General features: G+C 42.1%; 1 long non-coding RNA gene across 8 annotated transcripts in view; it reads left to right on the top strand.

The window, feature by feature from the left end:
* The first annotated feature begins 265 nt into the window (after window positions 1-265).
* LOC103885369 overlaps window positions 266-25,469 on the top strand; it is a 39,039-nt gene continuing 13,835 nt past the window's right edge. For 3 of the 8 annotated variants that reach the window (XR_002522710.2, XR_002522711.2, XR_002522712.2), the window contains exons 1-5: window positions 266-325; window positions 3,858-4,023; window positions 13,710-13,883; window positions 14,637-14,744; window positions 17,112-17,269. This is a non-coding gene — a long non-coding RNA (uncharacterized LOC103885369). Of the gene's footprint in view, window positions 326-3,857; window positions 4,024-7,242; window positions 7,335-12,148; window positions 12,249-13,709; window positions 13,884-14,636; window positions 14,745-17,111; window positions 17,270-24,041; window positions 24,152-25,469 lie in introns of those variants that run through there. The other 5 variants (XR_004183812.1, XR_004183811.1, XR_002522713.2 and 2 more) reach the window with 5 other exon arrangements.

The following is a 25,469-nucleotide window of genomic DNA, read 5'->3' as shown; positions in this document are numbered from 1 at the left end:
CTCTTCAACTAATTCTGCTTCTTTGATTGAAACATGTCTAAAACAGAAGTCCTGTCTGAAAAGGTGATATCTGAACAAACATCTAGAGGAGGTGAGCTATGCATATCTAAAGGAGCAAGCTATGCAGATAGAGATCTGGCAGAGAACAGCAAAGGCAGAGGCCCTAAAGTGGGAGCATGCCTGGTGTGGTTGAAGAATAGCAAGGAATCCAGTGAGGTGAGATCACAATCAGGGTGGGGAGAGGAGCTGGTGATGAGGTCAGGGGGTGGGGATAGCAACTCTAGACTGCATGGATCTTTGGCCACTGAGTGCATTGACTTTTACTGTGAGTAAGATGGGGCGCTATTAGAGGATTTTGGAGTAGAGGAGTGAACAATTTGGCTGACATTTTAGCAGAATGCCTATGGCAGCTGTGTGGAGAATCAACTGCAAAGGGGAAAGAATGGAAGCTGAGGGAACAGTTGAGAGGCTATTGCAGGATTCAGGCAAAGATAGTGATGGTTTGGAGCAGTGGGAGCATTGGTGGTGACAGGTGTTGTGTTTGGAATATTATTCCAAGGTAGAGTCGACAGAATTTGCTGATGAACATTTTGAAGAATGTAAGGTAAAGAGAAGAATGAAAGATGATTCTTGATTTTTGGCCTGAGCAACGAGGTGAATAGTAGGATGGAGGAATGGCCATGGAGGAAGATTTGTAAAAGAAAATTGAGGATTCAGTTTTATATATAATTTTGAAACATTTATTTTACACTCCAATGAATGGTCTAGAGTTCAGATGAGGAAAGATTCAGGGTGGAGAAACACACTTGTGAGATGTCACAGTGAAATTTAAATCACGTGCACTCTGAGAATACCTAGGGACCTGGTGACCCTGACGAGAGCTGTTTCAGTAGAGTTGTGAGGATTAAAGCTTACCTGGTATGTATTCAAGACAAAGTGGGAGAAGAGGAATTGAAGGTAGCAAACCTAGACAATACTACTGAGGAGTTCTCCCGCCACCAATGTGAATTTATATCCCCAGTCCAAGTATATTTGAAATACCGCCAGTCATTTGTATCTTACAAATGCATTCATGAGGAATGAGTGATATTTTATTTTTGTTCATATGTATGTCTTTCCCACTAGCCAACCAACACCCAGAGGGAAGAATCTGTGTTTCTCTCATCTTTCTATTCTTACCAAACAAAATGCATGAGCTAGATATTTATTGAATAATAAACACCTTTAATTAAGTGCTTCTCTGAGTTAAATGCTTTGTCTATCTCTATAAGGTTCTTAGAAATATTTAAGAGTTCAGCTGGGCATGGCTTTCAAATGATCATAGCAGTCAAAAAATACACTAACATCTAAGGACTAGGGGGAAAGGCTGTTCATATTCTTCATAATTGTTGTTAGTCGCAGATTGAAAATAGGGAATGGCTTTTTTTTTTTTTTTTTTTTTGAGACAAAGTCTCGCTCTCTCCCCCAAGCCAGGGTGCAGTGGCTTGATCTCAGCTCAAAGCAACCTCTGCCTCCTGAATTCGAACAATTTTCCTGCCTCAGCCTCCCAAGTAGCTGGGATTACAGGCACCCACCACCATGCCCAGCTAATTTTTGTATTTTTAGTAGAGACGGGGTTTCACCATGTTGGCCAGGTTGGTCTCCTGACCTTAAGTGATCCACCTGCTTCAGCCTCTCACAGTGCTGGGATTACAGGCATGAGCCACGGCGCCCAGTGGGTAATAGCTCTTTTTGTTTTGTTTTGTTTTGTTTTGTTTTTTCCCCCGAGATGGAGTCTCACTCTGTCGCCCAGGTTGGAGTGCAGTGAGCCACTGTGCCCAACCGGTAATGGCTCTTTTTGAAGAACTATGTAGTTTTGCATTGGAATAAGGAAGCAGAAGGGAAGTCAGAAATGAATTCAGAAAGTAAAGGAGAGGATGCTAGATTGCATAATCCTTTTGAAAGTAAATTGCCAGGAGCAGTGGCTCACGCCTGTAATTCCAGCACTTTAGGAGGCCGAGGTGGGTGGATCACCTGAGGTGAGGAGTTCTAGACCAGACTGGCCAACATGGTGAAACCCCGTCGCTACTAAAAATACAAAAAGTAGCCGGATGTGGTGGTGCACGCCTCTAATTCCAGCTACTTGGGAGGCTGAGGCAGGAGAATCGCTTGAACCCAGGAGGCAGAGGTTGCAGTGAGCCGAGACCATGCCATTGCACTCCAGTCTGGGCAACAAGAGACAAGAGCAAAACTCTGTCTCAAGAAAATAAACAAACAAACAAACAAACAAACAAAACAAAAAAGAAAGAAAGAAAGAAAGAATTTTTCTAATCATATATTTAACTTATTTTTATCTTGATGCACTGTAAGAAAATGCTTATGAGTGTCGCTTGCATTTCTGGCAATTTATTGACTTATCAAAGGTTTAAGGATTTTAAGAAGCATAAAAACAGTTTTCTAGAAAAAAACAGTTTTCTAGAAGAATAAACAGTTTTCTAGAAAAAAAAGGTAATAATTATTAGAAGAGAGACCCAAATAGACTCTATATTAAGATGGATAAAGAATGCCAAGAAAACAGAAAAACTGAAATAAAGGGAATATCAGGACATTATAGGGCCAAAGAAATAATAGCATTGCTATAAGGAATGTAAATCTGTCTAACATAGAAATTTTTTGTTACAACTGTTAACACTGCAATGCTACGTATTGGAGATACAATGGACTGAATTGTGTCTTCTCAAAATTCAAATGTTGAAACCCCAATGTGACTGTATTTGGATATACAGCCTTTAGGAGGTAATTATGAGTAGGTAAGTTCATGAAGGTGGAGCCCCAATCCTAATGGTTTGGTGTCTTTATAAGGGGAGGAAAAGAGCTCTCTCTCTCTCTCTCTGCCATGTGAGGAGAAGGCAAGAAGGTTGACTGCAAGCCAGGGAGAGAGCCCTAGCTAGAACCTGAACTCTGCATGACTTAAGAAAATTAATTTTCTCCCAATTCTGGAGGCTGGAAAGTCCAAGGTAAAAATTTTGGCAGGTTCAGTTTCTAGCTAAGGCTCTCTCATAACAAAATACCATAGACTGCGAAACTTAAGCAAATTAATTTTCTCCCAGTTCTGGAGGCTGGAAAATCCAAGGTAAAAATTTTGGCAGTCTACGGTATTTTGTTATGGCAGCCTACATAAACCAAGACAGGAAGGAGACAACAGTTAAAAATGGAAAAACATAGTACTATTTTATTTATTTTTTTTGAGACGGAGTCTCGCTCAGTCGCCCAGGCTGGAGTGCAGTGGCGGATCTCCAGCTCACTGCAAGCTCCAGCCTCCCGAGTTCACGCCATTCTCCTGCCTCCAGCCTCCCGAGTAGCTGGGACCACAGAGGCGCCCGCCACATCGCCCGGCTAGTTTTTGTATTTTTTTTTTTTTTTTAGTAGAACGGAGTTTCACTGTGTTAGCCAGGATGGTCTCGATCTCCTGACCTCGTGATCCGCCCGTCTCGGCCTCCCAAAGTGCTGGGATTACAGGCTTGAGCCACCGCGCCCGGCCAGTACTATTTTATTAATACATGAAAAAACCCAGACCCCTTAGAATGAAATACGTACATAATGCTAGGTACATTCAGTTTTCTTTAATCCTCAGTAGAATTCATTGAGATAGGATTATGATTCCCATTTTAGTGAAGTTTAGATAAATTAAGTAATTTATTTAAGATTATGCAGCTAGTAAGTGGAAGAGTCAGGTTTTCTACTTACCTCAATTTGATATCAAAGGCCATGTTCTTATCTATCATTTACTAATTCTTCAAAAAATACTTGCGTCTCTGCTATGTGGCAGGTCCTGAAATGGATGTAGACATTCTTTTAACTTGTTCCCTGCCCTCAAGGGGCTCACAACCTTAGGTTCTAGGATCTGAGCCAGGATTCATTATCCTGAAAGCCTAGGCCAGGTGTAGTGGTAGCACCTACCTCGGAGCTGGAGAGCATGGCCAAAGAAGAAACATCTCAGAGAACCAGATGGAAACATCAAATAAGTGAGATTTGAAGTGAAAGGTGAGCATTGGAATCTGAAATATTCTTGTGTGTTCTAGAGCAATACTTCTCACAATATAGTGTGCATATGAATCACCTGGAGATCTTGTTAAAGTATAGTTTCTGATTCAGTAGGTTTTGAGTAGGCCCTGAGAGTCTGCATTTCTTTTTTTCTTTGAGATAGAGTCTCACTCTCACCCAGGCTGGAGTGCAGTGACATGATCTTAGCTCACTGCAACCTCCACCTCCCAGGTTCAAGCAATTCTCCTGCCTCAGCCTCCTGAGTAGCTGGGATTACAGGCACGTGCCACCACACCTGGCAAATTTTTGTATTTTTAGTAGACATGGGGTTTCATCATGTTGGCCAGGCTGGTCTTGAACTCCTGACCTCATGATCCGCCTGCCTCGGCCTCCCAAAGTGCTGGGATTATAGGAGTGAGCCACCCTGCCGGCCGAACCTGCATTTCTTAAAGAAAACACCTACCAGGTAGCATGGTAGCTGCTGGTGCAGGGGCCACACTAAAAGTGGCAAGAAGTTAGAAAGCAGCAGTAATACTTGTTTTACTGGGTGCCTCCACCCTTCAGCCCAGAGAGAGCACAGATCCTTCATGGCCACACATAATCTGGCTCACTGTGGGGTAAGGAAACAGGGGCCTTTGGTAAGAAAATACAGGTTATTTAAAAAAAAAAAAACTGTTCTTTATTGAGCACCCTGGTATAATTAAATCAGGTTTTATGGTTCTATATAGCCCCAAGTGATCAGTTTGACATCATTTTGAATTTTACAACTTGTGCTTTGATTTTCATAGGGGTTCAGATTTTTAACTTCTTTATTTGAAATCATTGTGATATCCTTGTTGTAGAAGGTATAGAAAGAAATTAAAACAAATTCCCCAAACAAAAGCATTATACATACAACAAGGTATTTTTATATGTTCTGAACAGTCATGTAATTAACTTTATTTCAGTTACAAACACTGAAACTTGATAACTTTTCCTCTTCCTTCACTCCCATATTTAATGACAAATTATATCTGAGGCCAACGAACAAGATGATTTGTTTTTTCTGAGCCATGAATAGCTAGGAAACTCCATTCTATTTTGGGATAAAATACAATCTTTTAGTAGCAAGAATTTGATAAAACAATTTCTGTGATGGTTTCTTCTGAGGCTTTCAATCCCTTAGACAATACTTTATTCTTCTCCATGAATAATTTGGAGGTTTTTTTTAATTGGTAATGTTTCCATCCAGGAAAGCCTGAGAAGATGTAAACATTTTAAACAACCTTCTAAAATTGGCTCTGAGTCCTTTTGTTCAACTCAAATACAAGTACTTTTAAAATGTGAGGATTAAAAAGTTACAACTTTGAGTTATAAAAATCAAAGTCTTTGTCTTCTTTTGTAATCCCTGCTCTATCCTCATAATTATCACTTCATATTTATACAGTGACTTTCTCCAACTTTCCCAACATGTATCATATGCTTTAAAAGACTGTCGAAATATTCCTACTGCAAAGATAGATTAAAAGGAAGAGCAAAAACAACTTGTATCCTCTTTCCCTGCCCTGGCCTCTTCAGCACCCTCACAAGCAAACCTTAAACTCTAAACAGAACAAAAAACTTTTATAAAGTTAAGGAAATTGGAGTTGGAACAGTAACAGATTTACTAAAAGGCAAAAATAAAGCGTTGCTCCAGGAAGGGAAGTTACACAGGAAGTAGGGGGATCTGACAGGAAGCAACTGCAGATTATTGTAGGCTGTGGCCACTCACCAGTTTAGGATTTTTCCTTCCTTTCTAGTTTTGCTGCCACTTCCCCAGAAGAGACCATTATCACCAATTTGTGCAGACTTTTGCAATTTACTCCCACTTGACCGCCCTACCTCCCCCACCATTCCCTTGCATCGCAGTTCATCTTCTCTCCTGCCACAAACTCTAAGTTCATGAAAGTTTAGAACCATGGCTGCAGACCCGCCTCATCCCGAAACACAGCTAACCACCTTGCAGTGCCTCTAGGTACTTCTGCGTAATGCTAACTGCTGTGACTAATCCCAAACTTTCTGTGGCTTAAAATTGTGGAGGTTTTAAAAACATATTCAGAACTAGAAAAACTGATAAAATGAACTCCCTTTACCCTGTCAGTCAGCGACGACAATTTTTAAATTTTTGTCAGTCTCGTTTCATCTATTCCTCCATTTGTTATTTTTGCTGAATTATTTTAAAAGAAATCTCATTCATCACAGCATTCCAACTGTAAATGCTTCAGCATATAAGAAATAAGGATATTAAACACAGCCACCCACAATGCCATTATCCTCCTGAACATGCCTAACAATTCCTTGACATAATCTAATATCCAGTCCTTGACATTTTCACAGCTGTACAGAAGAAGTATTTTCCAATTGGTTTGTTTGAATCGTTATCATTTGGTTGTTACATCTCTTAAATCTCTTTCACTCTGTAACTGTTCCCCACCTTCCCCTACCCCCATATCATTTATTGGCTGAGGAAATCAGATCTTGCTCTTTATGTATTTATTTATTTATTTATTTATTTTGAGACGGAGTCTCGCTGTGTCTCCCAGGCTGGAGTGCAGTGGCATGATCTCGGCTCACTGCAAGCTCCACTTCCCAGGTTCACGCCATTCTCCTGCCTCAGCCTCCCGAGTAGCTGGGACTACAGGCGCCCGCCACCACGCCCGGCTAATTTTTTGTATTTTTAGTAGAAACGGAGTTTCACCGTGTTAGCCAGGATGGTCTCGATTTCCTGACCTCGTGATCCACCCGCCTCCGCCTCCCAAAGTGCTGGGATTACAGGCGTGAGCCACCGCGCCGGCTAAGATCTTGCTCTTTAAATAGTCCCACATCGTGGAAGAGACTGATTGCTTCCCTGTGGTGGTGTTTAATTTGTTCCTCTACCCATTCCTCTTGCCTCCCATTTGCTATAACTAATGGGTAGTTAGACCTACAGGTTGGATTAGATCCCAGAATTGTTTTACAGAGGATGGGGCAAGAATACTTCATAGGATTACTTCCTATTTGTGGTAGCCAGCCTCCAAGATGGCCCCAGTAATCTTCACTTTCTCATATTCATGTCCTTGTGTAGTCCCTTACCACACTGACTAGGAAGAATGACTTGTGAATCAATAGGACATAGCAGAAATAATGACATGGGACTCAGGAGGCCAAGTCATAAATGGCATGTGACTTCTTCCTCTCTCCCTGTTGGATCACTCAATCTAGGGGAAGGCAATCAGGACAGCTGCAAACTCAAGCAGCCTTATGGAGAAGACCATGTGGTGAAGAACTGAGGCCCCATGCTGACAGCCATATGGGTGAGCCATCTTGGAAATGGATCCTCCAGCCCTAGTCAAAGTCCTCAGATGACAGTTACCTTAGCTGACACCTAATCTGCAACCTCATGAGATTCCTTGAGCTAGAACCACCAGCTAAACTGCTCCAGAATTCCTAACACAGAGAAATTGTGGGTGATGATAAATGTTTACTGTTGTTTCAAACCACTCAGTTTTGGAGTAGTTTATTATGCAGCAATAGATAAAACATTTACCAGTTTATCACATACAGTTTGCTTGACATACTTTTAATAATGCTGAGATCAATCAATATGTTCAGGTATTATCAACCTGATCTATCCATTATAAAGTTCCCCATGAACATTTCACCTAGTGGTATTAGTACACATTGATGTTTCAATGACTAGATTTATTATTTCGTTGGGGGTCGTGTTATCATTTCTTCTGCCTTTATTAGTTGAGATTCTTCTGCAAAGCGCTTTGGGAGGCCGAGGCGGGCGGCTCACGAGGTCAGGAGATTGAGACCATCCTGGCTAATGTGGTGAAACCCTGTCTCTACTAAAAATGCAAAAAATTAGCTGGGCAGGGTGATGGATGCCTGTGGTCCTTGCTACTCGGGAGGCTGAGGCAGGAGAATGGCTGGAACCTGGGAGGCAGAGCTTGCAGTGACCTGAGATCACACCACTGCACTCCAGCCTGAGCGACAGAGCGAGACTTCATCTCAAAAACAAACAAACAAACGAACAAACATAATAAAATTAAAAAAAAATGATAGGGGGATAAAGGAAGAGACACTTATGCTGCTAAATTGTTAATCTGTCCTGTTTTACAAGGATGTAACTGGCTGTTTTGATGTTCAGTAGTAGATGAGATGTGAGATTCAACGAAAATGTTGCCAGGTTGTGGTTGCTAGTGAGTGTGGACTTTTATTGGAGGAACAGGTCTCATATGACTACCAACATTTTTGTTCCATTCAGCTTTAAAGAGTCTCCTGGGCAAAGTGTTCTGCAGAGCAGCAAACATTACTGCCTACGTAGTTCTTATTATAATCACTTTAACATGATTTTATGTAATCACTTCTGGGCTATAAAATGCTATAATTCCCAACACTATAAGGCCATCTGAAACCGTAGCTAAAAATATACACAATTGTTCACAATTCCAGAAATCATTCCCCAACCAGATCTGGTTGTGAGGATGGATTTTTTTCCCCCTCTCCTCAAATACATCACCTACCACAGATTGTTTTTTCCAAATAAATGAGTCTGCTAAAATATTTTATTTTTTAGGATCAAGAATAGTTAAATGTCAGTATTTTGCTTTAAATGGTTTCCAACCATTTCCTCAGGGAAAGCTTTTATGTACATTAGATATTATTTCCCATTTTGTGAAAACATATTGTTTGGGGAAAGGAAACTTGGAGTTCTCACATTTTAAATGTTCATCACAGAAGTGTATATCCTTAACACATAATTAGCTTTTGTACCAGTTACTACCATCATTTAGTTTACCATTAGATTTTGCCCTCCATTCCATATTGAACATTTTCCTTCCTCCCTCCCTCCTCCCTCCCTCCTCCTCCCCTCCTCCCTCCCTCCCCTCCCTCCCTCCTCTCTCTCTCTCTCTCTCTCCTGTCTCTCTCTCTCTCTCTTGCTTTCTTTCTTTCTTCTTTCTTTCTTTCTTTCTTTCTTTCTTTCTTTCTTTCTTTCACAGAGTCTTGCTCTGTCACCCAGGCTGGAGTGCAGTGGCATGATCTCGGCTCACTGCAACCTCTGCCTCACAGGCTCAAGCAATTCTCTGCCACAGCCTCCCGAGTAACTGGGATTACGAGCGCCCCCACCATGCCTGGCTAATTATATATATATATATATATATATATTTTTTTTTTAGTAGAGATGGGGTTTCACCATCTTGACCAGGCTGGTCTTGAACTCCTGATGTCATGATCCACCTGCCTTGGCCTCCCAAAGTGCTGGGATTACAGCTGTGAACCACCGCGCCCGGCCCATTTATTGAACATTTTCTAGGGACAAAGCTTTATATACTCATAACATACAAGCTGTTAGAGTTATAAATGAAAAGAATGAGAATGTAATACCCAGTGTTCATGCAAAGCAGCCAATAAGTTTCATTTTATGAGCAAACTTTGATTGATTGATAGGGACTTCCAGGAATGCTCTATGGAGAAGAAATTTAGGATCATATTAAGGTCAGCTGGCATGACTTCCACCATGAAAATAATATCGTCCATGATCTAGAGAGTGGGAATTTGTAGTAAATTGCAAATTTTAACCTAAAAATTATGAGAAAATGTAGGAGAAAAGGTCATTATTTCTAAACTGCTTCATAAAGTAGCTATGAATCAGGCTTTGGAAAAGGATAATTTGGATATTAGAGAATGAAGAGGGGAAGGAACATTTCAGGCACTAGAAATTGGGAAGATCAAGGTATAGAAGTAAGCAATCCAGATCAGCCAATGGATGAGACTAGAGCAAAGTTTGCATGGATGGATGTTGTGGGAGAAAAAGTTGAAAAAAACACACAGAGAATGAAAGAGCAACAAAATCATTATCTCATTAGGTATCAAAGTGGCTGGGCTGAATATTTTTTATACTTGCATATCAGACCATCTTATAAACCTAAATGACTTTACTTCTCATTTAAACATATACAAACAATACTCAAAATGTCTTTTACTACTCTTACACATGACTGGAATGTAAATTAGTATAGCCATTATGGAAGACAGTATGAGGTTTTCTCAAATAACTAAAAATAGAACTATCCATATGATCCCAGCAATCCAACTACTGGGTATTTATCTGAAGGAAATAAAATCAGTATATTAAAGAGATGTCTGCACTTCCATGTTTATTGCAGCACAATTCACAATAGCAAAAATGTAGAATCAGCCTAAGTGTCCAGAGATGGACAAATGGATAAAGAAGATGTGATGATACATATATATATGATACATATGTGATGATATATATACCATGGAATACTATTCTGCCATAAAAAGAATAAAATCCTGTCATTTGCAGCAATATGGATGGCACTGGAAGTCATTACGTTAAGTGAAATAAACCAGGCACAGAAAGACAAATACCACGTTCTCACTCACATGTGGGAGCTAAAAAAGTTGATCTTATGGAGGGAGAAAGAATGATAATTATCAGAGGCTGGGAAAGGTGTGTGTGTGGCAAGGGGAGATGAAGAGAAGTTGGTTAACGGATACAAACCTACAGTTAGAAGGAATAATTTCTAATGCTAGATAGGAGAGTAGGGTGACTAGTTATCAACAATGTTTTGCATATCTCAAAATAGCTAGAAGAGAGGTCTTGAAATGTTCTCAACACATAGAAATCATAAATGCTTGAAGTGATGGATATCCTAAATATTCTAACTTGATTATTACACATTCTATGCTTGTAATGAAATAGCACATGTACCCCATAAATTTGTACACATATCATGTATCAATAAAAAATGTCTCATATTAACATCTGATACCAATATATTATAGTGGACACTATTGCCTAACAAACATTCACGCTTTTGAGTATGTTAAATTTCCTTTGGGAAACTACCCTGCTATGTTCTGCCGTATTTGTGTGGGTGTGACTGTTTCCTTGGTTCCGGGGAGAAACTGGGACAACCAATGAGCATAACCCATTCTTCTGGTCAAGTAATGGGGTTGATGATGGGCATCTAACCCTGTCAGAGATAGGGAGACTTGGGGAGACCTTGGCTGGGCTCCTGAGAAAGAAGAGCATTCACATTTCCACAGAATTCAGTGATGTAAGGACATGAGGCTTGACACTGCTACTGTCACAATGGGAGATAGCCTAGGATGAAGCCAACACTCAGAGAATGACAAAATCAAAATTTGGAGATTAACTGACCTTATATAGCATTGCATAAGCCCCTGAATCAAGTTATGCCTGAAGCTTAGTCCTTGAGCCTTCAGCTACATGATCCGATATATTTCTCTAATTAACTAGGCAAGTTTGAGTTGAATTTTCCATCATTTACTACAGAGTGCTAACTGGTACAGTTATTTTACATCTTCACAGTTCATTGTTTTTTTTTGGGGGGGGAACCCAACAAAATAATTTGTTTGTATCCTTATTAGCTCACTCCTGAAATTACATTTGATGTGCAGCCTGTAGGGAAACAGACCAGTTACTCTGTCACCCAGTGACTTTTACATCTTTGTATATTGATAGATTTCCCCAAGTGTTCTTGGAAGTCCTTTTTACTTTCCTAATAATGAAAGCCTAGTTTCTTTCTTTTTTTTTTTTTCTTTTTTTTGAGATGGAGTCTCGCTCTGTCGCCCAGGCTGGAGTGCAGTGGCCGGATCTCTGCTCACTGCAAGCTCCTCCTCCTGGGTTTACGCCATTCTCCTGCCTCAGCCTCCCGAGTAGCTGGGACTACAGGCGCCCGCCACCTCGCCCGGCTAGTTTTTTTGTATTTTTTTAGTAGAGGCGGGGTTTCACCGTGTTAGCCAGGATGGTCTCGATCTGCTGACCTCGTGATCCGCCCGTCTCGGCCTCCCAAAGTGCTGGGATTACAGGCTTGAGCCATCGCGCCCAGCCGAAAGCCTAGTTTCAAATCCTCTTTTTGTTTGATTTTTGATTCACACTGTATCAATTCTCCTTGTCTGGTATTGCAACAAGAACACAAAAATCCAGTTGAGACTTGGTTTACAGGGAAATACATTCATGTTTGCTTCATATTTGAGCAATATTTATAAACACTCAATAGTTATGTTTATCTTTTTAACAAATAGCACCTTGTGATATATTTTCCCTGCTATCTCTTCTGACTCATAGCTACACTTCTGGGAGTATCACAGAGATTTGACTCAAAAGGCTACTTGGTTCATTATATTCTAAAGTTAAACGTGCTCGCACCTAATCTGCATTTGAATTGGTAAGCCAGAGGGAGTTTCTCTGGGATTTGAAACATCTCTCACTGTTTTCACTCAGGAGAAATGGGCTTTCTTTAAATCGTTAATCTTTAGAAACATCAAGAGATGGTGGTCTTCAACAAATGAGGAGGAATGAAGGAGAATGAGCCTATTTTCCAGTCAATTATCACTTTACTTTGGAGACTTTGTGGGAAGACTTACCATGAAAGTTCCTTTTGGCGGGCGCGGTGGCTCAAGCCTGTAATCCCAGCACTGGGAGGCAGGCAGAGGATCCACGAGGTCAGGAGTTGAGACCATCAGCTAACAGTGAAACCCGTCTCTGCCCAAAAACTCTCTAAAAAACTAGCGGTGAGTGGCCCGGCGCCTGTGAGTCCCGGCTACTTTCGGGGAGGCTTTGAGGCAGGAGAATGGTAAAACCCGAGGCCGAGCTGCAGTGAGCTGAGATCCGACCTGCACTCCCACCTAGGCCTGGCGGGACTCCGTCTCAAAAAAAAAAGAAAGTTCCTTTGAAGAACTGAATGGCTCACGCCTGTAATCCCAGCACTTTTACTGGGAGGCGGTGGGATCCACAAGGTCAGGAGATCGAGACCAGGGTGAAACCCGTCTCTACTAAAAATACAAAAAAAAAAAAATTAGCCCGGTGTGATGGCCCGAGAGCCCTGTAGTCCCAGCCTTCGGGAGGCTGAGCGGAGAATGGGTTGAACCGGGTGAACTTACAGTGAGCAGTGCTCACTGCACTCCAGCCTAGGTGACAGAGCAAGACTCAGATCTCAAAAAAAAAAAAAAAGAAAGAACTGAAGTGATCTTATTCTTGCCTGAAAATAACTCTCTTATCTAGTAGTATAGTGACCAGTGAAGAGTGTTATTTCAGCTGATTAAAATAGCTTTGTTGTAAAACTTAATTGCTAAATATAATTATTTCCAGGATAACTACTTTCCTGCCACTAATTTTTTTTTTTTTTTGAGGCGAATCTCGGCGCTGTGTCACCCAGGCTGCGGAGTGCGGTGGCGATCACCGACTCACTGCAAGCTCCGCCTTTCAGGCTCACGCCATTCTCCTGCCTCAGCCTCCGGTAGCTGGGACTGCAAGCCATACACGCTCCCGGCTAGTTTTGTATTTTTTTTAGTAGAGGCGGGGTTTCACCATGTTAGCCAGGATGGTCTCGATCTCTGACCTCGTGATCCACCGCTCGGCCTCCCAAAGTGCTGGGATTACGAGCGAACCACCCGCGCCCGGCCTCACTGCCACTAATTTAAAAGGGCATTTATGGTTCCACTGAAAAAGAGATACTTAAACATAGAAAATTAAATCTGTAAAACATCTTCAAGTAAGTTAAAACAAGAGGCTTAGGCATTCATAAAAATGTTTGATAGCCTACTAAAAAGTCGTTAATTTTGCTGTTATATACTGTTAACTTTTTAAGTAGTCATTATTTTCAAGAATGATATGTTTGGATTTTAAGATGCTGACCTTGAAGTAACGGTGTGTGTAAGAACCTCTTCTTGGCGAAAGAAAGAGAAGTGGTGGTCAACAACGTCACCACTGAGAATGAGGACAGAGAAAAGATCACGTGGGGTTTGGTGCAAAGAGAGCACTTGAAACCCCTGGGAGAGCAGATTCAGAGGGTGGCAAGGAGGTAAGTGATGTCCGGGAAGCTTGGGGGAGGGAATGGCTAGTGAAATTTTGACCATGAAGGTTTTCACTGTGAAAAATGTCATACCAGAGCCAAGTAATTGAACTTTTTGGGTCACTTGGAAAGATTGATTATCTCAAGCTTAATTTTATTGTTCTAGTTATCAATCACAGAGGAACAAATCAACCCAAAACATAGTGGTTTTTGAACTATAATTCATTTTGCTTACAAATGTGCAATTTGGAAAGGGCTCTGTGTTCATTTTCTATTGCTGTGTGACAAGTTGTCACAAATTTCGTGGCTTGAAACAACACAAATTTGTTATCGTACAGTTCTGTGGGCAAGCAATCCAACGCAGTTCTCACTGAGCTAAACTCAAGGTGTCAGCAGAGGTGTGTATCTTTCTGGAAGATCCAGGGGGAGAATCTGTTTTCTTGCCTTTTCCAGCTTCTAGAGGATGCCTGTATTCCTTGGCTCACAGCCTCTTCCTCCATGTTCAAAGCCAGCAACAACTGGTCAAGACGTTTTCCCACTGAATCACTCTGACTTTCTCTCCTGCTTCTCTTTTCCTCTTTTAAGCACCTTTTTATTACATTGGGTCCATCTGGGATATCCCAGGATAATCTCCCTACTTCAAGGTCAGATGATTAGCAATTCTCTCTGCAACTTGAATTCACCCTTGCCATGTAATGTAACATATTCATAGGTTCTGGGAATTAGGATATGTACATCTTTCCATTATTCTGCCAACCACAGGCTCATTGAGGATAATGGCTCATCTCTATGCCACACAGCATCATCTGGGGCAGCTGGAGTGGGACTGGAACATCGACTTCCATGACAGCCCATCTATGTGGCTGGCAGGTTGGTGAGCTCAGTTTGTCTCTGTATGGGCATCTCCAGGGGGCTGCTTTGACTTTTTCACAACATGATGGCTGGCTTTGAAGAACTATTATTCCAAAGGACATTAAGTGGAAAATGCCTGTGTCTTAAGTCTTGGGTCTGGAAATTGACACAGTGTCACTTCCAACATATTCAGTTAGTTAACATAGTCACAGAGCCCATCTAGACTCAAGGGGAAGGAGCATCACGCCCCAACTCTCAATGGAAGGAGTGTCAAACAATTTGCAGACACCTTTGCTGGGCGTGGTGGCTCATACCTGTAATCCTAGCACTTTGGGAGGCCGAGGCAGGCGGGTCACACAGTCAAGAGATTGAGACTATCCTGGCCAACATGGTGAAACTCCATCTCTACTAAAAATATAAAAATTAGCTGGGTGGGCCGTGGTGGCTCACGCCTGTAATCCCAGCACTTTGGGGAGGCAGGCCGGATCACAAAGGTCAAGGAGATGAGACCCACGGTGAAACCCGTCTCTACTAAAAGCTACAAGAAATTCTTGAGCTGTGATTGTGAAGCCTGTAGTCCCTTCTCGGGGAGAGGCTGAGGCAGGAGAATGGCGTAAACCGGGGCCGGAGCTTGCAGTGAGCGAGGTCCCGCCACTGCACTCCAGCCTGGGCGACAGAGCGAGACTCTGTCTCAAAAAATTAGCTGGGTGTGGTGGCACATGCCTGTAGTCCCAGCTACTCAGGAGGCTGAGGCAGGAGAATCACTTGAACCTGGGAGGCGGAGGTTGCAGTGAGCTGAGATCATGCCATTGCACTCCAACCTGGGAACAGAGTGAGACTCCGTCTCACAAAAAAAAAAAAAAAAAAAAAAAAAAAAGAATTTGTAGACACCTTTAATTCTCCATATTCTCCATTGGTAAAAAAGGGATAATCTTTACTTGCAGTTTTGCTGGCAGAATTAGAAATGATGTTTGTAGAGTGACTAATAACATTCCCACTGCATGTATAACAATGCACAGAGGTAAACAATTCTCAAGTGTCTATAGAATGAATATGTGTGAATACATGAATACTGTGGTTCTTAATATTTATGGGTTTGGATGAAGATTATAGTTCCTCTCCCTAGAAAACTGCACATATGCAATTATGTATACCTTTTGGTATATTTCAGGGCATTCCCGGACAAGGTTAAGATCCTTAGGACTAAGATACCAAGTAACAGTGGATTAAAACACTGCAGGGCTATTGTGCATGCGCTGTGAGACACAATTTGGATTTATTTCCTTTTTAGATATGGGACTGGGAAGCATTTTTATACTTGCTTCCAAGATAGCCTGCTTTGCATTTTTTTATTTAGTTAGAGATGTTGGGAAAAGATATTCCATTATAACTGCTTGCCTCTGTTGTTTTATTCTTATTTTTTATTTTTGCTCATATTGTTCACATAAAGGAAATGCTATCAGACAGCAATAATCTTTAAGAAAGAAAGGGGCTGAATATTTTCATTATTCTTGCTAAAGCTCTTAGTCTTTCGTAATGCTGAATAATTGTACTTTCATGCAATTGATCTTTATTTTAAAAGTTTTTTTTTGACTTAAAAAAGATTTATTTTTTCCTAATGATCAAAATCTGAGAATTTAAATAATACAGAAATAACATAGAAAAGGAAAGGTCTTTATTATGTGGAAGGATAACCAATGCTAATGATCTGGATGATGTCCTTCCAGACTTATTACCATAAGACTTATTATATACATGAAACAAAAATGGGACCGTGTTGTAGAGAACACACAGCACCTTTTGCCCCTAAGTATCTTGGACACGCCTTTCTATCCTAGTGCTTATTGGTCTACTTCAGACTTTTTGGTGGCTGGATAATCTTCCATTATGTGATATATCAGAATATATTTATCAAATAATAAAACCTTCATTAGAAGATTTGTGTGATGTATATAGCTATAATAGCCCACTGAACCACGAGAAAAGGAGCTTATTTTGTTTTTCCTTCCCTCCCTTGCCCCTCACTTCATTCTCATACTGGTTTCACTGAAAGACTCTAGTGGGAAACACACCTTGATGATTTCCCCCTTGATCATTTATTTGTTTTGATACTGCCGCAATCTGCAGTGGAAAGAGTCCTGACAGTCCAGAGACCTGGAATCTAAATCTGCTGCTCCAGGCGTTAACTGCACAGTTTCCTCACTTCTCAGCACTGGTTCCTCAACTGCATAAGAGAAGTGGATTAGATGGCCTCTGATTGCTTTTGCCCATCTCTAGTTGGATTTATTGAGTTGATCATATGCTAAACATTGCACCAGGAGCTTTCCAGGTTGCCCTTACACCAATTGCATTAGGTAGATAATACAATTCCCATTTCTTACACAGGGAGAATGAAGGCAAGGAGAATATAAGAACTCAGAAGGCAAGAAGAGAAGCTGGCATTAGAATGGGGTTGAATAGGAGAAAGAGTTGGAGATGCTGAGTTCTGAAGGCAGCTCTACCTAAGCTGAGGCGTGGATTCCACCAGCATTTGAGAGTTTATGGTACAGTTTCACATGTATTCTTTCAATTTCCATGTAGATGAGAAAAGACATTTTATTTTTTTATTTTTATTTTTTAATTTTATTTATTTATTTTTTTGAGACGGAGTCTCGCTCTGTTGCCCAGGCTGGAGTGCAGTGGCCGGATCTCAGCTCACTGCAAGCTCCGCCTCCTGGGTTCACGCCATTCTCCTGCCTCAGCCTCCCGAGTAGCTGGGACTACAGGCGCCTGCCACCTCGCCCGGCTAGTTTTTTGTATTTTTTAGTAGAGACGGGGTTTCACCGTGTTCACCAGGATGGTCTCGATCTCCTGACCTCGTGATCTGCCCATCTCAGCCTCCCCCAAAGTGCTGGGATTACAGGCTTGAGCCACCGCGCCCGGCCTATTTTTATTTATTTATTTTTTTCAAGATGGAGTCTCGTTCTGTCACCCAGGCTGGAGTGCAGTGGCGCGATCTTGGCTCACTGCAACCTCCGCCTCCCAAGTTCAAGCAAGTTTCCTGCTTCAGCCTCCTGACTACAGGCGTGTGCCACCACACCTGGCTAATTTTTTGTATTTTTAGTAGAGACAGGGTTTCACCATGTTAGCCAGGATGGTCTCGCCAGGATGGTCTTGATCTCTTGACCTCGTTGTCCATCTGCCTCGACCTTCCAAAGTGCTGGGATTACAGGCGTGAGCCACTGCGCCCTGCCTTATTTTTAAAATTTATTTAATGTAATTATTATTATTTTTTGAGACAGAGTCTTGCTCTGTTTCCCCAGGCTGAAGTGCAGTGGTGCTACCTCGGCTCACTACAGCCTCTGTGTCTGGGGTTCAAGTGATTCTCATGCCTCAGCCTCTGGAGTAGATGGGATTACAGGCATGTGCCACCACACCCAGCTAATTTTTGTATTTTTAGTGGAGACAGGGTTTCACCATGTTGGCCAGGCTGGTCTTGAACTCCTGGCCTCAAGTGATCCGCCCGTCTAGGCCTCCCAAAGTGCTGGGGTTACAGGCATGAGCCACTGCACTAGGCCTTTATTCCCATTTAATTTCTTTTTTATTTTATTTTATTTTATTTTAGTTTTTTGAGAGGGAGTTTCCCTCTTGTTATCCATGCTGGAGTGCAATGGCGCAATCTCGGCTCACTGCAGCCTCCGCCTCCTGGGTTCAAGCGATTCTCCTGCCTCAGCCTCCCAAAGTAGCTGGAATTACAGGCACCTGCCACCTAGCCCAGCTAATTTTTGTATTTTTAGTTGATAAGGGGTTTCCCTTTGTTGGCCAGGCTGGTCTCGAATTCCTGACCTCAGGCTATCCCGCCGCCTTAGCCTGAAGTGCTGGGATTATAGGCATGAGCCACCGTGCCCTGTTTATTCTCATTTTAAATGTAATAAAACAGAGAGGTTGAGAAACTTGTACAAGACCATATAGATAGGAAGTAGTATTAGAGATAATTACTTTCTTCATTAGCAGATAGCAAATTGGGCCTTCTGATTCAGTTCTACTGACCATTGAGAATTCATATAGCATTACTTAAATTCCCTGTGCTAATTTTCCAGTTAATATAGATGAGGAAAAGATCCCGAAACCCAGAATTGAGAAGCAGTCATTAGGAAGAAAATATTTTTAGAAATCAATATACAACATCTGCATATACTATTTCCATCTTACAGTCTTAAAATTCACTTAAAATTTTATTGACCTTTTCCAAAAATGCACTCATCTTTTAACAATAGTATACTTAGGAAACTGACAATGAGCATCCTTTAAAATGAGTAACGGACTCTGTCAAACAGGCAAACATTGTCAAGGGAATAAGAAGAAAAAGGTATTTACCAATACTGTGAGTCTCTAGTTTTAGTTCTGTTGGTGAACAGCTAACAGGCCCTGAGTCCCTGAGGGGATCGTCTTCCTTCGTGGGTATTTAAGGTAATCCAAATTACCTTAGTTAAACAAACTCCCTAGTGAAATAAAACTCATTGTTTCTAGTGCAAGACTTTAACAGTTGCTTCTTAATTTCATTTCCATAGTTGCATTTCAAAGGAAAACTTCAAACTATATAAAGCACATGGGAATTTCCCATCTGATAGGAAGATCAAATGGGTTTGTACTTACTCATTGCCCTCAAGTGTTCCTGCTGGGCATTAAAATGAGTCTTGCCTAGAAAACAGGCAAGAGATCTCCTAAGGCTCTTAGGATCTATTCCATCTCTACATATAAACACTGTGGCTACTTGGAATTGGTTTTGTGATCTCACTTTTAAACTTGTACTTTCATCCTAACCAGTTCTGGTTTCAATTACACAGTTGGCTCAGCTCTCTGAATCAGCTTCCACCACGCCTCTCTCTCTTGGTAATAGTCCTGCTTACCTCTTCCTCTTTTCCCCCTTCACTTAATCACTGGTAATTGTAGAGACTCTTTCCTTGCCCTGGGTTTCACACTATTTTCTCCAATCTCAATAAAGTACTCTTTGTCATTTCCAAATGTGTTTTTTCCTCCCTCTATGCTCTTTGTATGCCAGAAAGAAAAAGAAAATCACTCTTTGTCCCCTCAAAGAAGGGAGAATTTGCTGTTTGCCCAAGTAATTCTTAGTTTTAGGGCCATGCTGGGCCCTTTTTGTGTATGAGACCACCTCAGTTTAGAAGCAGAAAGTAAGTATCTGGTAAGTACCTGGATTGAGTAGCTGATAGGTTCTTTCACATTCAATTCCAATGAGGAAATGTCTAGAGTTTTCATATCAACATATATTTGCAAAATGCTCCCAAATGGTCATGGTCCTGGAGAGTGTTCTGGGTGTGAGAGAAGGCATAGTCATCTCTAAATCTTGAGTAGGTTCCTTTTTCTTGGCTTTCTCCAGGGTGACTGCGTTTCTTGTTCTCTTTAGTTACATCCTGGTTTAAGTATTAGTTAAGGTAGAGGTTTCGGCCTCTGTAATGTATACTCAAAATAATTGAGACTTTTTCTTTTATTCTTTTTTTTTTTTTTTTTTTTTTTTTGAGACGGAGTCTAGTACTGTCGTCAAGGCTGGAGTGCAGTGGCACGATCTTGGCTCACTGCAAGCTCCTCCTCCCGGGTTCATGCCATTCTCCTGCCTCAGCCTCCCAAGTAGCTGGGACTACAGGTGCCTGCCACCACGCCCAGCTAATTTTTTGTATTTTGTTTAGTAGAGACGGGGTTTCACCGTGTTAGCCAGGATGGTCTCGATTTCCTGACCTTGTGATCTGCCTGCCTCGGCCTCCCAGAGTGCTGGGATTACAGGCGTGAGCCACCGTGCCCGGCCTTATTCTTAAATAACATCCAAGAATAAGTAGTCTGGGGATAATTGTGGTTTCATAATGTTGGGACCCGTGTTTCATCCATTTCGTTGCTCTGCCATTTCCCACATGCGGCTTCTACCTATAGCCCGGTATGACTGCTCTTACTATTGCACATGTCCGTCTGCATCATAGCCAGTAGGAAGGAAGAAAAGAGGGAAGCAGAGAGCATTTCCTTTACTTTAAGGACATAAGAATGAATTTCAACATTACTACTGCTTAGATGTTATTGGCCAAGACTTAGTCAAATGACCAAAGTTGGTTGCAAAGGAGACTGATGGCCATGTGCCCAGATATAATTTTGGGATTCTATTTCTAAAGAAAGATGGGGAGAACAGATATTGAAGGATAATTAACAACCTCTGCCACAGTCAGTGCCTTTAACTATGTAAATATCTGTGCACATGCTTTTTCTCACAAACGAAGCATATTTATTTCATTTCCTCTCAAAGAGGAGATAACTCAAAGGTCCTATCTAATTACCACATCTTCAGCAAAGTCTATGTGTAATGCTCTCATTTTGTCTGGGTATGTTTCCTCATGGCCTAGCAACTTATGAACTGAAAAATAAGTTATGTCTCCTTCACAACAAAATAACCACAGTTAAGACTCCCATTTGGAAAAGGAAAGAGGCTGCTACTGGTCCAGATGAACAGAAACTGCTAGAACCCCTTCCCTGGGAATGGATCTTCACACGGCAACATCTTGTTCTGTTTTCTAGGAGGAACTCTCTGTTCATCGTCTTCCATGGCCTTATCTGTGGTGGATATTGGAGAATAAACCTTTCTTAAAGGCTGCATAGCATTGTACCCCATTTTCCTGCTGGTGTAGGTGTGGGGATATGTGGAATATTATTTATTTACTACTCTAGATTATTTATTTTTCTCCTTCTCTACCCTAATCTTTTTTCTGGGAGACTGACAGGATTACCTCAATAGAACTTCATTGTTCTGTTCTCAATCGGGTTCCCCCAATGAGGAGCCCTGGAGGAAGATCAGAGGAAGGGAAGAATGAGAAAGGTTGGGGTATTTCTTCCCCTGGCTCTCTCCTTCACAGGGTTGCCCTAGGCTTGTGGTGTCCCTCAAGCAAAGGTCTTGTTGCCTGCCAGGCATCTCTTTTTGTCTGCTAGTTTCAGTAACTCTTTTCTCTCCTCACTAAAGGGTGGTAATAGCACCTCACTGTTCCAAGCTGAAGGGGCGACCTACTCTCCCTTTCTGTCTGCTACTTCTTCTCCACCATGTACAAATAATTCCTTAATTAAACTTTCCTCAAATTACAGAATTTGAGTCCTTCCTAATGGGACTCTGACTAATACAGGAGCAGAAGCCAAAAAAAACAACAGGCCTATTATTTCCTTGGAAATAACATATCCCCCTCCCTGCCCACCCAGTTAAATTTTCTGGTTTACCTGCAACATTAGTTTCAGGTACAAATAACGACAAACATAGATGTGACCCTAATGCAGTTTTGAAACTAAAGTATCTGACCTATTTATTGCCCTCTGTGCTCTGTCCATTTGCCCTCTCAATTTTAATGTCGCTATCTTCAGGCCATTTAAAACAATGGACTGGCCCAGTGGCTCACGCCTGTAATCCTAGCACTTTGGGAGGCTGAGGCGGACAGATCACCTCTGGTCAGGAGTTGAGACAAGCCTGGCCAACATGGTGAAACCCGGTCTCTACTAAAAATACAAAAATTAGCTGGGCATGGTAGCACACACCTGTAATTCCAGCTACTGGGGAGACTGAGGCAGGAGAATTGCTTGAGCCCAGGAGGTGGAGGTTGCAGTGAGCTGAGATCGTGCCAATGCACTGTAGCCTGGCTGACAGAGCAAGACTCTGTCTCAACAACAACAACAACAACAACAATGGACTGAGTGGGGAATTTTGTCACAGCCAGGCCACAGCCATCATCTGATATTTGGACTGAGTTGGCACTCACTGACTGTCAGGGACTTTATCAAAGGTGCTTGAAAAATGTTTGCAGGCCACATTCTCCTCCCCCTCCTCCCTCCCTCCCTCTCTCCCCTTCCTTCCTTCCTTCCTTCCTTCCTTCCTTCCTTCCTTCCCCTTCCCCTTTCTTTCTTGCTTTCTTTGAAGCCCGGTCTCAGCGCTGTGTCACACCCAGGCTGGAGTGCAGTGGCAGCGATCTCGGTCACTGCAAGCTCCGCCTCCCAGGTTTGACCATTCTCCTGCCTCAGCCTCCCGAGTAGCTGGGACTGGTGCCGCCACCACGCCCGGCTTCAGTTTTTGTATTTTTAGTAGGGGCGGGGTTCACCATGTTAGCCAGGATGGTCTCGATCTCCTGACCTCGTGATCGCCCACCTCGGCCTCCCAAAGTGCTGGGATTACAGGCTTGAGCTCCTTCCATTTCACCTGCCTGCCTGCCTGCCTTCCTTCCTTCCTTCCTTCCTTCCTTCCTTTCCTTCCTCTTCTTTCTTTCTTTCTTTCTTCTTTCTTTCCTTCCTTCCTTCCTTCCTTCCTTCCTTCCTTCCTTCCTCCCTCCCTCCTCCTCTCCCCTCCCCTCCCCTCCCTTCCCCTTCCCTCCCCTCCCTTCCCCTTCCCTCCCCTCCCCTCCCCTTCCCTCCCCTCCCCTACCCTCCCTTCCCCTTTCCTCCCAGAAAATCAGAGACAGGTCTCAGTTAATTTACGAAGTTTATTTTGCCAAGGTTGAGGGCACGCCCATTACACAGCCTCAGGAAGTCCTAACAACATGTGCCCAAGGTAGTCAGGGCACAGCTTGGTTTTATACATTTTAGGGAGACATGAGACACCAATTAATGTACGTAAGAAGTACATTAGTTTCATCCAGGAAGGCAGAGATAACTCAAAGCAAGCCCCGCCCCCTGTCCCCGCTGATTGGGTGCTCCCAGGTCACAGGTAAGTGAGAGACAGATGGTTGCATTCTTTGGAGTTTGTGATAAGTCTTTCCAAAGGAGGCAATCAGGATATGTACCTATCTCTGTGAGCGGAGGGATGTCTTTGAATAGAATGAGAGGCAGATATGCCCTGAGCGGCTCCCAGCTTGAAGGGGCCCAAGATACTTTCCCTTCCTTCCCTCCCTCCCTCCCTCCTTCCTTCCTTCCTTTCCTTCCTTCCTTACTTCCTTCCTTTCTCTTTCTTTTTCTTTCTTTCTCTTTACTTCCTTCCTTCCTCTCACTCTTTCTTTCTTTCCATTTTATTTCTTCTCTCCTTCCTTCCTCTTTCTTGTTCTTTCTTTCTTTCTCTTTCTTTCTTTTCTTTCTTTTTTTCCTTCTTTCCTTCTTTCCTTCCTTCCTTCTTTCTTTCTTTCTTTCTTTCTTTCTTTCTTTCTTTCTTTCTTTCTTTCTTTCTTTCTTTCTTTCTTTCTTTCTTTCTCCTTCCTTCCTTCCTTCCTTCCTTCCTTCCTTCCTTCCTTCCTTCCTTCTCCATTTTATGGGGGGGCCACATTCTAATTTCCACTTACAGCTGTTCTTGAGACCTACCTCTTATTCTTGCTTCAGTGTTCGGTAAAGAAGAATTGGCTTTTTTGGCTGGGCACAGTGGCTCACACCCATAACCCCAGTACTTTAGGAGGCTGAGGCAGGAGGATTGCTTGAAGCCAGGAGCTCGAGACCAGCCTGAGCAATATGGTAAGAATATGTCTCTACCCCAAAAATTAGCGAGGTGTGGTGGCACAAGGCTGAGGTAGAAGGATCGCTTGATCCCAGTAGGCTGGGACTGCAGTGAGCTGTGTTTGCACCATTGCACTCCAGCCTGGGTGACAGAGTGAAACCCTATTTCCAAAAAACAAACAAACAAACAAAAAGCCAAAAAGACTTTTTTTAAACCTTTGAGCACCCAAATTACTGCACTTTCACTCAATTTATATTTCTGGCAAGACAGAAAATGCCTCTTTTCATAAAATAGAATTATCCCTCCTTAGGGGAAACTATTTCAGACTTTATCTCTTTTGTAAGATTTTGCTTCAAGTGGCAGGAAGCAGTCAACATACATCAAGATTCTGAATTTTTCCAACTAGTTGCCTTAGAGTCACAGACTCTGACAGTTTATTACTTACTGTCCAATGTATGGCAGGTAACAGTTTAGCTAAAGTTTTGTTATGACATAGCAAGAGTCACCAGCTTTCCACCCTGACTTATCTGAATATTTGCTGTTTCCTGTTCATTGCTATATTAATATTACATATGTCTTTTGTTACAGAAGTCCCCCTTCCAGATACTACTTCTATTTTAGTTAGATATAGGTTTAACTGTTATAACAAAGATCCCCAAATAACAGTGACTTAAGAGAAAGAGAAGTTAATTTTTCTCATGTTTCAATCTAAGTGTAAGCTAACCATACCTAACATGGCAGCTGCATGATGTCAAGGCTGTAGCTTGTCGTCTTTAATGTGTGACCTCTTTAGCATGTGACTTCCATGTTTTTGCCTAAGATGACTTCTCTAGCTTTTGCTAGAATGTCCATGTCTCAGTCACGAGGAAGAAGAATAAAGGAAAGTGTTGGACATGACCCATTTTTTTAAGAATATCACTGGGGAGTTATAAATGTCACTTACTCATCTCATTGATCAGACCATGGTGACACTGTCACACCTGGCTTTAAAGAAGCTTGGAAAGTATAGCTCTACTACTCTGGGTGGCTATGGTACAGGAAAGGGGTTCTGATCCAGACCCCAAGAGAGGGCTCTTGGATCTCACTCAAGAAAGAATTCAGGGTGAGTTGGCAGTGCAAAGTGAAAGTAAGTTTATTAAGAAAGTAAAGAAATAAAAGATTGGCTGCTCCATAGACAGAGCAGCCCTGAGGGCTGCTGGTTGCCCATTTTTATGGTTATTTCTTGATGATATATTAAACAAGGGGTTATTTATGCCTCCCCTTTTTAGTGTTATAGGATAACTTCTTGACATTGCCATGGCATTTGTAAACTGTCA

The sequence above is a fragment of the Papio anubis genome, chromosome 5 (assembly GCF_008728515.1).
Source record: "Papio anubis isolate 15944 chromosome 5, Panubis1.0, whole genome shotgun sequence".
Classification (NCBI taxonomy): Eukaryota; Metazoa; Chordata; class Mammalia; order Primates; family Cercopithecidae; genus Papio; species Papio anubis.
The sequence above is the reverse complement of the archived record's forward strand: the minus strand, read 5'-3'. Positions and strand labels throughout refer to the sequence as shown.